General features: G+C 35.4%; 1 protein-coding gene across 5 annotated transcripts in view; it reads right to left on the reverse strand.

Annotated features, from left to right (window-relative positions):
* The window catches only part of LOC149771334 (protein madd-4-like), a 243,736-nt gene that overhangs the window by 200,144 nt on the left and 27,686 nt on the right, over nt 1-15,906 (reverse strand). For 2 of the 5 annotated variants that reach the window (XM_089948617.1, XM_089948609.1), the window contains exon 3: nt 4,283-4,444. The exons of 1 other annotated variant lie outside the window; for it this stretch is intronic. The gene's annotated coding sequence lies outside the window, so the exon portion shown is untranslated. Of the gene's footprint in view, nt 1-4,282; nt 4,445-5,100; nt 5,448-15,906 lie in introns of those variants that run through there. 2 more of the 5 variants (XM_089948611.1, XM_089948610.1) reach the window with 2 other exon arrangements.

Genomic DNA, 15,906 nt, shown 5'->3' on the forward strand with positions numbered 1-15,906 from the left:
TGGAACTTTACGGCACATTATCACAAGTAGATTATTTAGTGCCGAGGCAACTGGAGTAAAATACCTTGCCAAAGGACACAACGCGATAGCTGACCGAGCCAAGTAACTTTGGAAGCACGTCGTTTATCAGTCTGATTAATTATCTCTCCACTGACCGACGAAAGCTTTGACAAAATTTAAGGTCTCGAACCTACTACTTTTGAACTGAATAAATTGATCTGACCCTAAGAATACATCTTCTAATACATTATTTAAAAGTATTCTTAAATCTCTTTGCAATGAAAATGACCATACTCGACAAATACATGGTAAAATTTATGTTTGTCTTTAGAGAGGCGGAACATATCTTTCGAGTTGCTACACCAGTTTAGCAAGAAAATGAAAAGGGCCGCACTGACTCAGTGGTTAGCATGCGGGACACGCGATCAAACTGGTGCGGATCTGAGTTCTACCACTGGCCCATACAGCTACCGTGGTGTATCCTTGAGCAAGGCAGCTTATTCAAAGTGCCTCGGCACCCAATAGCCTACTTGTCCGGCTGTGTCGTAAAATACCACTTCAACATCAACAATTAGCAAGAAAAGGTTTGTATCAGTTATCCAATGTCCCCTCACTAGTCCATATTTTTTATTGGGGAAAATAACGTGTGAAGTTTATACTTTTATAAATATTTTGTCATCTCGTTGTTTTTATACTTTTATTTTAGGATGCCACACTGATGTTACCGGATATGCTCGCTTATAAGACGAGTCAAACGGCAAACAATAAAATATCCTGATCTACAGTAGCATAATGCGCCTTCAGATCAGGGTCAGGTTTGTTTGTCCTACTGATTACTCCTGACAAACTACACAGACCCAGATCTGACGGTGCATTGTGCTACGGCAGATCTGGGTCTGTGCAGTTTGTAGTTGAACCAAACCTAGAAGCGAGCAAGAACAGTATTCTTCAAGAATAATACCACCAGCAGCAACAACAGCAATGCACTGACGTGCAATGAGCTCTGCAAAGGTATGACATCCTATAGGGATCCTTACCATCTACGACTCTTCTACAATATAAGGATATATTTTCTAATTGATGGGATAGATATTTTAAAGTTATTATCTAAGCACCGAATCTGACTATGTTACTTGTATACTTTTTTCTTCTTATATACCTACGTTGTTGCATAAAATTCAATAATATATGCAGTCCCTTACTCTCAGTGGTATCATAATTTTTAACAGCTGAATATCCCGATGATTGTCTTCTCCTTCCCCTCCCCCTCCCCCTCTCGCAAAAGGGTCACTTTTAAGCATGCAAAATAATATCCTGATGATTGTCTTCCCCTTCCCCCTCCCCCTCTCGCAAAAGGGGTCACTTTTAAGCATGCAGAATAGTAACTATTAATAAATCATACTTTAAGAAGTATTGATGTTTGGATTTGAAAATGTAAAATAACCCATACACCAAGACAAAAGGTGTACAACTGTACATTTGAAACAAAATTGTTTATTCTGCTGTCTATTATTAGAATCAAAACGAAGATCTTCACGCCAATACATACAGGTATATCATGTGTATTTTGTTTGCATGTAATGGCGCGGAAAACCGCCTGTTTCAAACCATTTTAAATGTTACGTGGAAGAGGTTATATATATATATATATATATATATATATATATATATATATATATATATATATATATATATATATATATATATATATATATAAAGTGCATTTACCAACGCTCACTCAAAAGTTGCAAAGACGATTACTTAAATCACATTACCAGGAACACTGGGGCATACTTATCTCCCGACAATCGACTTTGTGACCTGAATTTTGTACTAGTCACTGAAAGAATATCTTGATTGACTCGTTTCTATAAGTATATCAAATTAGTATAGTGTCCATAAAAAAAGGTCACATGCCTCTTTTAGCGCAAAATAATAGTTCATGCTATACGCGTTAGTTGACTAAATTGACGGAAATGATTATATCAGCCATAATATACGCGTTGAATGAAACTATTTGAAAACTGTTTTTGCTTTGTATGCCTTTGCTATATCTATGGTGATAGTAGCGATACATGTATGTGTATTGGGGGTTATATATAAATTTGCCAAAATCCATCTATCCCGTACCCCGGTATCGTATAAGATTTGCAGCATTTTTTCGGCAAAGTTAATGTAGATATGGTCCTGTTCAACACACAAGTTACACCATATTAAATTGGGCATCCGTTTCGAATGGAAAGACCCAGTCTAATTTACCCATAAAATAGTTAATATTTTTCTCGTCAAGTACAACTTGCTTTTTCTAGTTCAACGCACTGAAAATGAAAAACACCTGGATGCACCATGACTACAACTAAAACTGAAGGGGAACAGAGCTGCAATAGAGGCTCGTGGAGGGGGGGGGGGTTGCACGCCTGGAAACTAAGAGGCATGAACAAGTCATATAATCGGAGAGCCTCAAATGATATTTGTTGAAATCTTTATTCATTTCTGACATTTAAGTGCAATTTCTCTTCATTTTAGTTAGCACATATTTACATTTTGTGCGCGCGCGCGCGCGTGTGTAGGTGTGGGTGTGTGGGTGTGAGAGAGAGAGAGAGAACAAATTCACATTACAATGTTAAAAGAAAAAAGTACTCACATGTGATTCGCATACATTTTATACATGATTCGTTCTACATTCTATTTGTTCGTATCTAGTTTAAATCAATAATTACATATATAATGAAGTTTTGACATTATTTCTTTGCAAGATAATATATGGAATTATATTGAAGACAATAAAATAGTCAAAGGACCAAACAAATAGCACGACCATCAGAAACGTATATATTTCTAATGCCAACTCTTAACAACAATATCTACAAAATGGGGCTAGCTTCCAACATATCAACCACACTCAACTACTCCAATTGCAGTTAAATACATCAATGATGTAAATATATATTGTTGGTAAGCAAGTCTTCAAGTTCCCATAACTTGTTCTTTACTGTTGGTTACAGTGATTAATGATGTATCAAACATTGCTCCATACACTATTACGGGACACACACACACACACAAACATATATATATATATAACAATGTTTGCCTTTACCCTCATTTGTGCTTCAGAGACCCCCAAATTTTCGATTTGACCCCATTTGTGTTACCAGAGTTTGTTTTTTTTACTCAGTTTTACCCCTAGTTCTGACACCATGGAGATTTTTCACTCAGTCTTGCACCCCTAGGGGATATACTGAATATATATGACACAAGATGACTACACCGTAACTAATAATTGTAAATTGAAAGACGTACCGTATATACTAAGTCCAGTCAAACTACACAGAACAGTGTTCCTGATCTGCCGTAGATATAAAGCGCATGCAAATCACGGTCCATGTTCACGGTCCATGTTGTTTGTTCTACTGATTACTCCTAACAAAATGCACAGACCCAGATCTCCCGGCGCATTTTGTGACGGCAGATCTGGGCCTGTAAAGTTTACCATTTGACTTGTCTTATAAGCGAGTACAGAAGGTACATAAATGCTGTCGTCGTGCATGAGTCCAGTTTTTTATGATTGTTCCCCACCCCCAGCCAACCGCTAGCAAAAGTAATGGCACGTATTGCTTTGCTGCAAAAACTTCTGTTATCCTTATTTGATATATGATACCTGCTCTCGGTAAATGATCATTTTGCAAACAAAATATTATCAGAACCGGATCGGAGGTAGGGTTGGGGGCCCGTGTTTCCTCACCCTAACCCCGCTTTAAAAAAAAAAAAATGTACACACACAAACGTACAGTCATTTGTCACTTGAAATTTGACCATCGGTTTATTCTTACGCACGTTTATTGGGTATAATGCACACTATGAGTAAATAGAGACAGTATTTTGCTTTGGTGCCCGTTCGAGGAACGTCAGGGTCCTTTTGAAATTGTGGAAAACCTCCTCCCTCCAGCACTTGACCTGATCCGGCAAAGATTATACATAATTTGGGGTGTGTTCCGCGAGAAAAAGTTTAAATCCTCGGGCTCAAAACGCTTCCCTCGTGTTCCGGCAAACAAATGTACAGATCAAAAGTGACACTCTTGGTTAAAAAAAAGGAAAGAACTCTCATAATCCGTCTTAAACTCTTTGGTATGCACACGAAGATGGCCCGCGAAAATTTCATTCTCAGTTTTTGTTATCGCTTCATATTTGAAACAATCGTTTGTCTTTAAAATTAAAAGGTGGCTTGCAAAAAAGTATGAAATTTTTTAACTTTAAGATAAATGAATGAAAATAGACTCACCACAATCAATGCCTTCAGTGAAAATTATTGAAACGGAGTAAGTAGATCACTTGAATATAGAGTGCATCTGTATCCATATATCCATTTAACACATTTGTAGTCTACTCTGGAAAGGAAACCTTCCGTTCACCAAAACCAATATCTTCCTGAATTACTGATTGCCTAAATAAAAAATAAAAATAAGATTGATTGAACGTTCATGTTTATGTACACTATTACTGGAGTTTCTGTCTTCAAACCCTAATCACAGCATGTACGTGGAATTCAAATGTAAATACACAAAGTGTTCTTTTAACATTAGATAGTGTGTGGATCATCTTAAGATTAAAATGTATTTTTCAATAGATTTGCAATACGAAATTAAATGTGACAAGTTTCTTTTATCCCAAATACATTTATGTGGTTAAGCGAAGTGACTTTGTTCTGATATCATATCAGTAAACACAAACGCTGATAGTGTTGACTTGTTCAATTATGTTTCCAAATGTAGGTATCGTGAAAATGAACTGAAAGACACCTCGATAATTATAATTGTTTCAAACGTTAAAATATCCATCATTTCGGTCCTTGATTCGTATAATAACTTGAACGAAAATTTCTGCAAGATAATTTTTTTTTAATTTGATTTACTGTGCTATGACATCGACTTTTCTCTTGTTTGTGAGATACTATGAAATAGGCGTTACTACTGTAAGCTCAGTCAGTAAGCGATCTGTACTTTGCAATAACAATAACCGACACTGTTTCAGAAACTAGTAAACAATGTTTTATCAAAATATTCATCGTTTCTACTCTTTTAAAAGTTAGTCAACATTTACCATATTGAAGCACCTCCATCTCTCTGTACATAATGAAAACATGTAGTCCAGAACGAAATGCTGTGATAAATGCTTGGCGAAAACAGATGCGATCCACTTAAACAATATTTTAGAGTAATGACCTTTGACAGGTGAGAATGATCCGATGAAATCAAACTTTCTGTACATTACAGGCACCTGAACGAATTTATAAAACCGTAGCACGCTTCGAGCTGTCCTCTACCTTTCTCTATCCAACAGCTTGCAGACGACAAAGTTTACATAGGAAGGATTTTACCAAAATCCTCTGGGTCACAGAGGCTCTGTTCCGCTGATCCCACCTTGCGTCATTTTTAACGGCTTCACAGAGAAAGCTAGTTCATGAAAAAAGTGTGGGATAATGAGCCTAAACCGCTGTTAGCTCTCTGATGCCTTTGTTATCATAATGCGCCCCTTGCTACCGTAGTCACAGATGTTATTGTACCCACCTAATTGGATAGAAAACGTTCATTTCAAGAAAACTAAAAACGATATGATTTGAACATTTACACAAACTGTATTCTTGGTTTACTTGCATAGTTAAAGAAAGTATCTGGCAGAAGCAAATAAACAAATTAAAGAAGGGGAAAACAATGGCTCAATGCAAAGAATTAGCCAGGTTGAAGTCTTTATAATGAATATCTGGAAACAGTTGCTCTTTGTAGACCGTGCAAAGTGATAAAGATGTAAAACAAAATGAGAAAAACGTGATCGCCAATGCAACAAAGTAGTGCCTGATAAGGTTGCTAATGTATTGTTGGATGCAATTACAGTATTTATTTTTATGGATTAAATGCCTTGCACGGAATATTCAGGTACTTGATTACAACGCACGTTTCATAGGATGAACTTTTTCTGCGTACATCTTGCGACATTAGCTGACAAAATACAGTTAAACGGCCGCCAAGTAAAGTATCCGTTTTTACGTAATATTTTAATGTAACTTATATAATAGCACAGACCTATGTTATTTCTTACAGTCTAGAATAAGTAGAAACGTTTCAAGTCCCAATCTGAACCTAACTTTGGTCACTGTTGTATAAAAAATAAGAAATATATCAAATGCACAAATTTCAGAATAAAACCCTCTCAAACATATGGTTTTTATCCATGTGAAGATTTTTAAAAATCTTTAACAACTGGAAGAATTACAAAATCGTTCTCGTAATTGCGCAGTGTTACTACAAAAATCTTAGTTTCACTTCATGGGATCGCCTGACGTAGAAAAGGTTATTATATTTGATATATTTGAAATCGTAACGCCATTTCGTGTTTTTCTTTAAAATATCTCGCATAAAGTAAAATAAGTTTCATCAAGCTATGTTTGCACCAGAAATACTAGACTTTATTCCCACACATAGGCAACTACTTTTTTCATAACAATACATGCCAAATCGTTCTCAAATCTTCCTCAATAAATACCGTAAATACATTAGTTCATGTTTCATCTAACTTCAGCACCATAAACAATGATCTGCCGACGCATAATGCGTTGGCATGTACGGGTCTATGTTGTTTATTCTACCAATTAGTCCAACAAACTGCATAGATCCAGGCAAGGAAGCCCGCATAATTATGGAGGGGGGAGGGTGCAAACATGTAGTGGTCAGCTATTATATGCTATGTTTAAAGATGGAATCGGGGGGTGGGGTGGGGGGTGGGAAGTGCCCCTATGTGCGGGTGCACATGGATTCAGGTCAGTCAAAGCGTTGTGTGATGGTAGACCTGCGCATCTGCTGCTTGCTATACGATCTGATTTATACTGCTTAAAATTGATAAAGCTACGTTCAAAATCTAAACCACACACACACACACTGATTTATACTCGAATATACACTATATACTATCAATGCCTTTTTGACTGTCTCGTGGCCATCAGGGCTGAAGATAATATAAGTTGTGTTTTTTGATGTGTTAGGTTAATCATCATGGACTTTGGTACGTCATTTTTGGGTAGCTGAGACTGAACCTCAAAATCCATTCGAAATACTCAAGGCTATTTATGCGAGACCAAATATGTCTCTGATGCATATCGATGGCCCAGTAATTTACAGAAAATTCCATAGATTTTGTTCGCCGGAATTATCTCCGCAAAAAACCCCATCCCAATCTATTCAAACCACCTTGTCTATTTCTACAATTGGTTTTACTGTAAGACTGACCGAAAAGTTACAAAGGTCGCTATTTCGTAAACATTTGAGGTGTTTCGCATGGTAATCTTTCTGCGTACATTTGATGTATGTTCTGTAGGATTGAGCTCGAAGTTGCGAATCACTCTACGCAAGACTCGCTAAATGAGCGACTCTGCTATCTGGCAATTTACTATCCAGTTTTGGATATTATCCTTACACCGACCACCTCCGAGGTCACCTCTTTATATTAAGAGCATCTTATTAGTTCCAAACACGTGACCAAATTACTTTGTAATTTTCATGATTTACTAAGTCAGTCTATTACAATTCTTCTTGGAAGTATTTTAAACTAATTCTTTTGAGAAAAAAAATGTGCGTCAATATGTTTTTGAAAAGCGCAAAATAGCCAGTGCTTATTGGAAAACTCCCGTTGTCAAATCTTCATATTTGGAGGTACGTAGTTTTGCACGTTATAAAGCTCTTCGATTTCAGAGGTAAGTAAGTCTTGCTTGTAGCTCGCAATCCCAAATAAAAATGACCTGTTTTGAAGGGAAAAAAAAAAAAAACAATCCGGAACTTGAGAAGTTTGGTTTCGGAAGCCTCGAAACCAAATTAAAGGTTTGACATTTACGATCTTCAGGCTCGTCACCAAATATGTGTACATGCACTTTGGCTGATATCGGTGAAGGGTTACACTATAAGACAGAATCCAGTAAGAAATTTGGGCATATGTATCACTTATATCCGATTACATAGAATTAAAAACACCAAAATGAACCTAAAATCTTTTTTAAGAAAGTCATCCACAGGCTGGTAACTTTATCAATTAAAACACTACCATTAACAACAATTGTTCATGCGTAAATTTCCGATTATAAAAACATCACGCATATAATCGGGGAACACTTTTCACACTCTTTATCAAAATTGAAATAAGTAGAAAACTAGTCTTTCGGATTTGTCTAAAATCCCTTTTCCAAGAAAACATGGTTCGGACTGACACGCGGAGTATCGTATAAACACAGAAGCTAAATTAGGGCAAAATCCTGTTTGGTGAAGAATCACATTAATGGGTTGAAATGAATGGCACCATGTACCCTGATTTTCTCTTTAGTACCTTTTTTGGTGAAATTTTTTTTTGTTTCAGTCTGTGCCTAAAACGTAAATTAGTTTATTAACACAGTTCCCGGCCTATTTGCTTAATTTATTATCTCGTATATTTCTCCCCGTTCTATTTATTTGTTCATCCTGCTCATACCATCTGCTTATCGAGATACATTTAAATAAAGTTGCTGATTTCCTCCTATGAACTCTGAAATTACAGCTAATTAAATAATATGTTTTTAAAGCCAACGAGAGTATTTCATAAGCGATTTTTACCGTGTGCTTAAGAAATTACACAGTTACCAGAAAATAACTTAAATAGCAATAAAAAAAAGTAAATAATTTGTACTCTTTTCTAATTACTTACCCTTTCTATTATTGGACTGATGAAAGTTATACATGTACTTACTTGGTTGAAATGCTGAAATTTGTTCACGTAAATTAAAGAATATGTTCTATCACAACATTTCAGAAAAGAAAAGTATATAATCTTTTTAAGGGACACACCTCGGAAAACTAAAGCTTTCCCACAGAAATGAAAAAACAAAATAACATCAAGGAATGCGTTATCAATATCAAACAATATATATGTACACATTAATTTCTGAAAGCACTATTACTGTGAGAAGACCAGTCCCCTTTGTAAAGTCTGCTCAAAGATTCACTATCATGAGAAGACCAGTCCCCTTTAAAAAATCTGCTAGATGATTTCTTTACTTTAGAAGATTATCCAGATAACTTAATTTAATTAAAGACAGGCATTGTGAACAAGAAAAAAATGTAATTTCACAAGGTTTTTTTTTGTTGAAAATTTATCTCAAACCAATTACACTCTTTTGGATATGCACAGCATGCGTAAATTAAACTTTGAAAATGTATTAGTGTATATAAAAAAAAGATTTCTTCTAGTACGAATACCGATCTGAAAACGCAATTGAGGCCAAACTGCGTCTAATTTAAAAGTATGGCGCCTTGCTGACCCCTCTTAAAGTGGTTCTCGCAACTGCACAATTTGTTCATGTTACAGCAATACATCAAATTACATAAAAGTGTTGGCTGTCTTTACCAAGCTGTTAGGATAATGACCGAGAAACGCCCAATAAAAACGCTGGGTGAAGCAAACATGGTTATAGGCGATCAAGCTTAAATGGATTATAGTGCAACAGACTTTTCCAAAAAACAACAATCTCAGGAGTCATGTTCTGGTGACCTTTGTCATTTTAGAAGACGAATGTCATTAAACTTATCATATCTGCGAAATCAAATTTTGCGTCATATCTTTTGATATAGCCAACAGCACGTTGTTAGGAGCAACGAGGTTTATTTATTGGTTATGTGTTTGCAGTTCGTTCCAAATATTTCCAATATCTTCTGGTATCGACCCTCCCGCCGAGTGATATGTTTGTAAAGTTTTTCCTGTAGTTAGTATTGATCCAGCAGGTATTTTTAAAAATGTAAAACAGGGTAGATACAATTTTCAACAAATAAAAATGTTTTAAACGATGATGTTGTAATTATACAGTGATGAAGGAGACCATTCTCTATACTCATCAGTTTTCTAATTGACGAAGCCGCAAATAAAAAATCAACACGCTCATTAATGAAAACAATTTTCTTTTGACAATTTTCCTCTTTCGAAAGCAATTCCTGCTGCTTGTGAAAATGTCAAGTCATCTGTGTTATGATTGTATGGATTTGTACACATTATTTAGTGAAATTAGCTAAGGTATCAGAGCATCACTTCACGAAGTCACTTTATATAGAAAAGGCAATCAGCTCACGTCATACGGTATTACAAAATACATGACATACGGCCTGATTTGACCGCAAGCTGCTTTCATTTTGAAAAAAATGACTGAGTGACAGCTGGTGAAAAATACGGAATTGCTCATTCTTCTCTGTCATGTTTGATTTCCTAATCATTAGTGCTGAAATATTAATGTCAATACTTGTAAAATAATGACTTTCCACTTGGAGTGTATTACATGTATAGTCTTTGTGCAATCGTTTGTTCTTGCATTGTAAGCAATTGTTTTATTCTCAGTGATCAAAACACCTCTTCTGAAGATTTGTTTGCTTTGCAAATTTTCGTACAAATAACACGTGATTAGTATTTTGTATAAGTTAGCTAATATAGGTATGCAGTTACTTTAAAAGCGTATACGCAATTACACACTTATTAGATTAGCGTATTGAGTGTCGTCGGTTCGACCAGACCTTTGTACCGATTTTAACATACGTTTTATTCAATTTGGGAATTTGTAAGGTCTGATATAGTTGCACAAAGTAGAAGCATACTGAATATCAAACAAGATATCCCCCCATATGTGGCTTAGGGTAAACATGGTCGGTTCCCCTTAATTATTATTAACATTGAAATTTGCATCATAAACGTTTGGGTTGGATTAGTTAGTGGCTATGACGAAAATCGTTCTTATTGTATGCATACGTTTTTGGGACAATTCCTACGATAATGAATGGATACAACTAAAATCTATATTACACGATGTTGGCTTCAGCTATGTATGAAGAAATCAAAGTCTTGTGTGTCAGTTAATTGGTTATCAAAATCTATAGAACTATGACTAAATGATCAATATATACAAGCTTGGGCAGCTAACGTCAATACATCGTCTAAAGGTATAAATTACGGGTTATTGCAAACTAGTATGGATGCAGAAAGATCGATTTCTCATTACCTAAAAATATATCAAAAAACTCAATTCAGTTTAGAGGAATATGTCTAAAAGCTCAGTTAAGTTTAAAAGTGCATGTCTAAAAGCTAAGTTAAGTTTAAAAGTGAAAGTCTAAAAGCTCAGTTAAGTTTAGAAGTGTATGTCTTAAAGCTCAGTTAAGATGAAAAGTGTATGAACAAAAGCTCAGTTAAGTTAAAAAGTGTGATCCTAAAAGCTCAGTTAAGTTTAAAAGTGCATGTCTAAAAGCTCAGTTAAGTTTAAAGGTGTACGTCTAAAAGCTCAGGTAAGTTTAAAAGTGTATGACCAAAAGCTCAATTAAGTTTAACAGTGTATGCCTGAAAGCTCAGTTAAGTTTAGAAGTGTATGTCTAAAAGCTCAGTTAAGTTTAAAGGTGTATGACCAAAAGCTCAATTAAGTTTAAAAGTGTATGTCTAAAAGCTCACTTAAGTTTAAAGGTGCATGTCTAAAAGGTCATTTAAGTTTAAAAGTGCATGTCTAAAAGATTAATTCAGTTTAAAGGTGTAAGTCTAAAAGCTCAGTTAAGTTTAAAAGTGTATGTCTAAGAGCTCAGTTAAGTTTAAAAGTGTATGTCTAAGAGCTCAGTCAAGTTTAAAGGTGTATGTCTTAAAGATTAATTCAGTTTAAAGGTGTAAGTCTAAAAGCTCAGTTAAGTTTAAAAGTGTATGTCTAAGAGCTCAGTTAAGTTTAAAAGTATATGTCTAAAAGGGCAGTTAAGTTTAAAAGTGGAAGTCTAAAAGCTCAGTTAATTTTAGAGCTGCAAATCATATGTTTTCTGCTGAAACTGGTTGATGGGCTAATGTTTCCTATAACGAAATATTTTACTCTCTGTCAGTTGCAAGAAACAGATGATGAATATCACTTTCTTTTGTAGTGTTTTTATTTTCATTCTGAAAGACAGACAGTTATACTTCATTTTTATGTTTCCAGGACTAACGTTTATAAATATAATTAATGAATGGTTACAGTTAATATGCGTGAAAATATTTGTAGGTTCTTAGACTGTGTTTTCCGAATTATGTAATCCCTAGTAAGCACTTGTGTAATGATATCACAAGCTACATTCATGATCGGGTTTTTATATACCTTATGTAATGTAAACTTTAGAACCTGAGTGAAATAATGTCTTGTCTTGTCTAAGTTGAGATTTCTGTGTGATTTCTTAGCCATCGAGTACGAATGTAGAATATAAAGCATTACCGTGATCATAAAGCCGTTATTACTATCTTTCTGATATGGGTGTAACGTCGCCCTCTTAGTAAGAGGGGTGTTTAATTGGATTTTGCTGGTGTTATCTAGGGAATGACCGACCTCGATTTTTATAGCCCGGTGGGAGTGGATAGGTAGAACATCAACAGAGAACTGAGCGAGACCGTTGGGTAGAAATAATGCAACACGAGCCCCATTAGACACGAAAATATTTTTTTTAATCAATAACAGTTAATAGCGGCAACTCCAATTCAATCTAAGTTATGTCAACATAATTTAATACCAGTGTCTAATTTGGATTTATTTCATCATAATAACGATTGGTGAAAGGAGCGCAATGTCCACGACTGATTGCATCACCTTCCACTCGTGTATCACGTCTTCCTTTTCTCTAATCGTCCTATTCTGAACGCTTGATCTCTTCCTGAACATCCTAATCTTTTATTCTGAACACGTCATCTCTCTCCGGACTTCCGACTTCGGACTGTCCCGCCTCGCCCCAAAGGCTGTTCCCTTAAAGGACAAAATTACCCCTAAATCTCTATACGGATCACTTTCTATATGTACATAGAATTCCCTCGCTTACGTTACTCAGAAGCATAACTAGCTACCCAAACACTACATAAATTCTGACCTAATTCGATAGATCATCACTCTCGCTTCACAGCGACCGACCGTAAATTAACACGTGAGCGGTGTATCTAATATTACCGTATATCTTTACCTACGCTACCACATGCTCGATTACTATTGCATAAAATTCACAAAATTCTAGCTCACAGCAATCCTTAACTTACAAGATTATTTAAACATTACAAAAATCAGATATAAACATGCGATTATCGTTAACTCACGATAATCAGTATCGTCCTAACAGACAAAGGAAATTATTTCATATAACCCTATGAAATCCTACACGTATGAAAATGTGGATCGCACACAATCCGTCGATTATATCAATGAACTAATAACTGTAAAATTAAAGAGATAAATTGCATAACAACTCTAGCATCAACAGATTTCCATGAAACTGAATAAACAATACATACGATGTATTCTAGTCATATCAAACACATTTGCTTAAAACAAACAATGAAAACTAGAAAATTATGTCAAAAATTAAAATTGCGTACCTTATTGCTGTTCTTTTTCAGTATTGTGCATCATAGCACTAAAACCTGTCTCTTCTTACAAAGACAGCCACCTGGTCCCCTTTTCTTGTTTAACGAGGAAAACACTATTCTTTTTAGGCTTCCTCGGTTCTAAACTTCTCCTCTCTCATGAATATCGGACTAAAAAATTTCGACCAAATTCGTCACTTTAAATTCACATTACTTCCAAAGTGTACGCCTTAATTTACTCTGACCAATCGTACGCAGCGGTTACTAAATTTTCCCAAGACAATTATTTCTTTCGTCAGATTTTGGATAGCCTAGAATCTCGAACTACGTAGCAATCAACTTCTCTTTGAAAATGTTCCTATCAAACGGTTATGGTTGGTAGCACAAATATTTACTTTCTCAGGACAGCGTTGCCATGCCCCAGTTAAATCTCAATGAGTCGTAGATTTTGGCATTTCAAGTTTAACACTGACATGGGGGGGGGGTGGAGGGGGCGGGGGAAGAAAAGAAGAAAAGTCGAAGTGACCATTCACAAAGGCATTTCCGGATTAAATGTGATAAAATTTTAATGCTCAATTCATTCAACTTTAAGGTTCAATACTATTCAAAATTCGACTTTCTGCGATGGGTTTTTATGAAAGAAGCAATAAGTGTGGTCCTATCGTAATCAGAGTATGCTGAAAATAAGCATGTTATATTTTGAACATACTGCAGTTTGAATACGGGAGTAATGTTATACAAGACAAATTACTCGAATCAGCAAGGGTCACGTTATATATGACAAATGGCTAGTAATCAGCAAGAGTCGTGCTATACAAGATAAAGTACTAGTAGTCAGCTAGACTCGTGATATACAAGACAAATTACTAGCAATCAGCAAGACTCATGTTGTACAAGACAAAATGCAATCAATCAGCAAGAGTCATGTTGTACAAGACAAATTATTAGCAATCAGCAAGACTCGTGTTATACAAGACAAATGGCTAGTATTCAGCAAGAGTCGTGATATACAAGACAAATTACTAGCAATCAGCAAATGTCATGCTATGCAAGACAAATTACTAGCAATCAGCAAGCGTCATGCCATACAAGAGAAATTACTAGCAATCAACAAGCGTCGTGATATACAAGACAAATGGCTAGTAATCAGCAAGAGTAATATTCTACAAGACAATTTGCTAGTAATCAGCAAGAGTCATGTTCTACAAAGACAATTTGCAATCAATCAACAAGAGTCGTGTTATACAAGACAAAGTACTAGCAATCAGCATGAGTCATTTGTACAAGACAAATTGCTAGTAATCAGCAAGAGTCGTGATAAACAACACAAATTTATTTGTAATCAGCAAGAGTCCTGTTACACAAGACAAATTGCTAGTAATCAGCAAGTGTCATGCTATACAAGACAAATTGCTAGTAATCAGCAAGAATCATGTTATACACGACAAATTACTAGTAATCAGCGAGTGTCATGCTATACAAGACAAATGACTAGTAATCAACAAGATTCATGTTATACACGACAAAATTACTCGAATCAGCAAGAGTCATGTTATACAAGACAAAGTGCTAGTAATCAGCAAGACTCGTGTTATACAAGACAAATTGCTAGCAATCAGCAAGAGTCATGTTATACAAGACAAATTGCTAGCAATCAGCAAGAGTCATGATATACAAGATAAATTGCAATCAATCAGCAAGTCATGTTGTACAAGAAAAATTGCTAGCAATCAGCAAGAGTCATGATATACAAGACAAATTGCTAGCAATCAGCAAGAGTCATGTTATACAAGAAAAATTGCTAGCAATCAGCAAGAGTCATGATATACAAGACAAATTGCAATCAATCAGCAAGTCATGTTGTACAAGACAAATTACAATCAATCAGCAAGAGTCATGTTGTACAAGACAAATTGCTTGTAATCAGCAATAGTCATATTGTACAAGACAATGTACTAGCAATCAGCAAGACTCATGTTATACAAAACAATTGCTAGCAATCAGCAAGTCATGTTGTACAAGACAAATTACAATCAATCAGCAAGAGTCATGTTGTACAAGACAAATTGCTTGTAATCAGCAATAGTCATATTGTACAAGACAATGTACTAGCAATCAGCAAGACTCATGTTATACAAAACAAATTGCTAGCAATCAGCAAGTCATGTTGTACAAGACAAATTACAATCAATCAGCAAGAGTCATGTTGTACAAGACAAATTGCTTGTAATCAGCAATAGTCATATTGTACAAGACAATGTACTAGCAATCAGCAAGACTCATGTTATACAAAACAAATTGCTAGCAATCAGCAAGAGTCGTGCTATACAAGACAAATTACTAGTAATCAGCAAGAGTCACGTTCTGCAAGACAAAGTACTAGTAATTAGCAAGCGTCGTGATATACAAGACAAATTGCTAGCAATCAGCAAGAGTCATGATATACAAGACAATTTACTAGCAATCAGCAAGTCATGTTATACAAGACAAATTGCTAGTAATCAGCAA

The sequence above is a fragment of the Sinohyriopsis cumingii genome, unplaced genomic scaffold (assembly GCF_028554795.1).
Source record: "Sinohyriopsis cumingii isolate HCF-2022 unplaced genomic scaffold, ASM2855479v2 utg001944l, whole genome shotgun sequence".
Lineage (NCBI taxonomy): Eukaryota > Metazoa > Mollusca > Bivalvia > Unionida > Unionidae > Sinohyriopsis > Sinohyriopsis cumingii.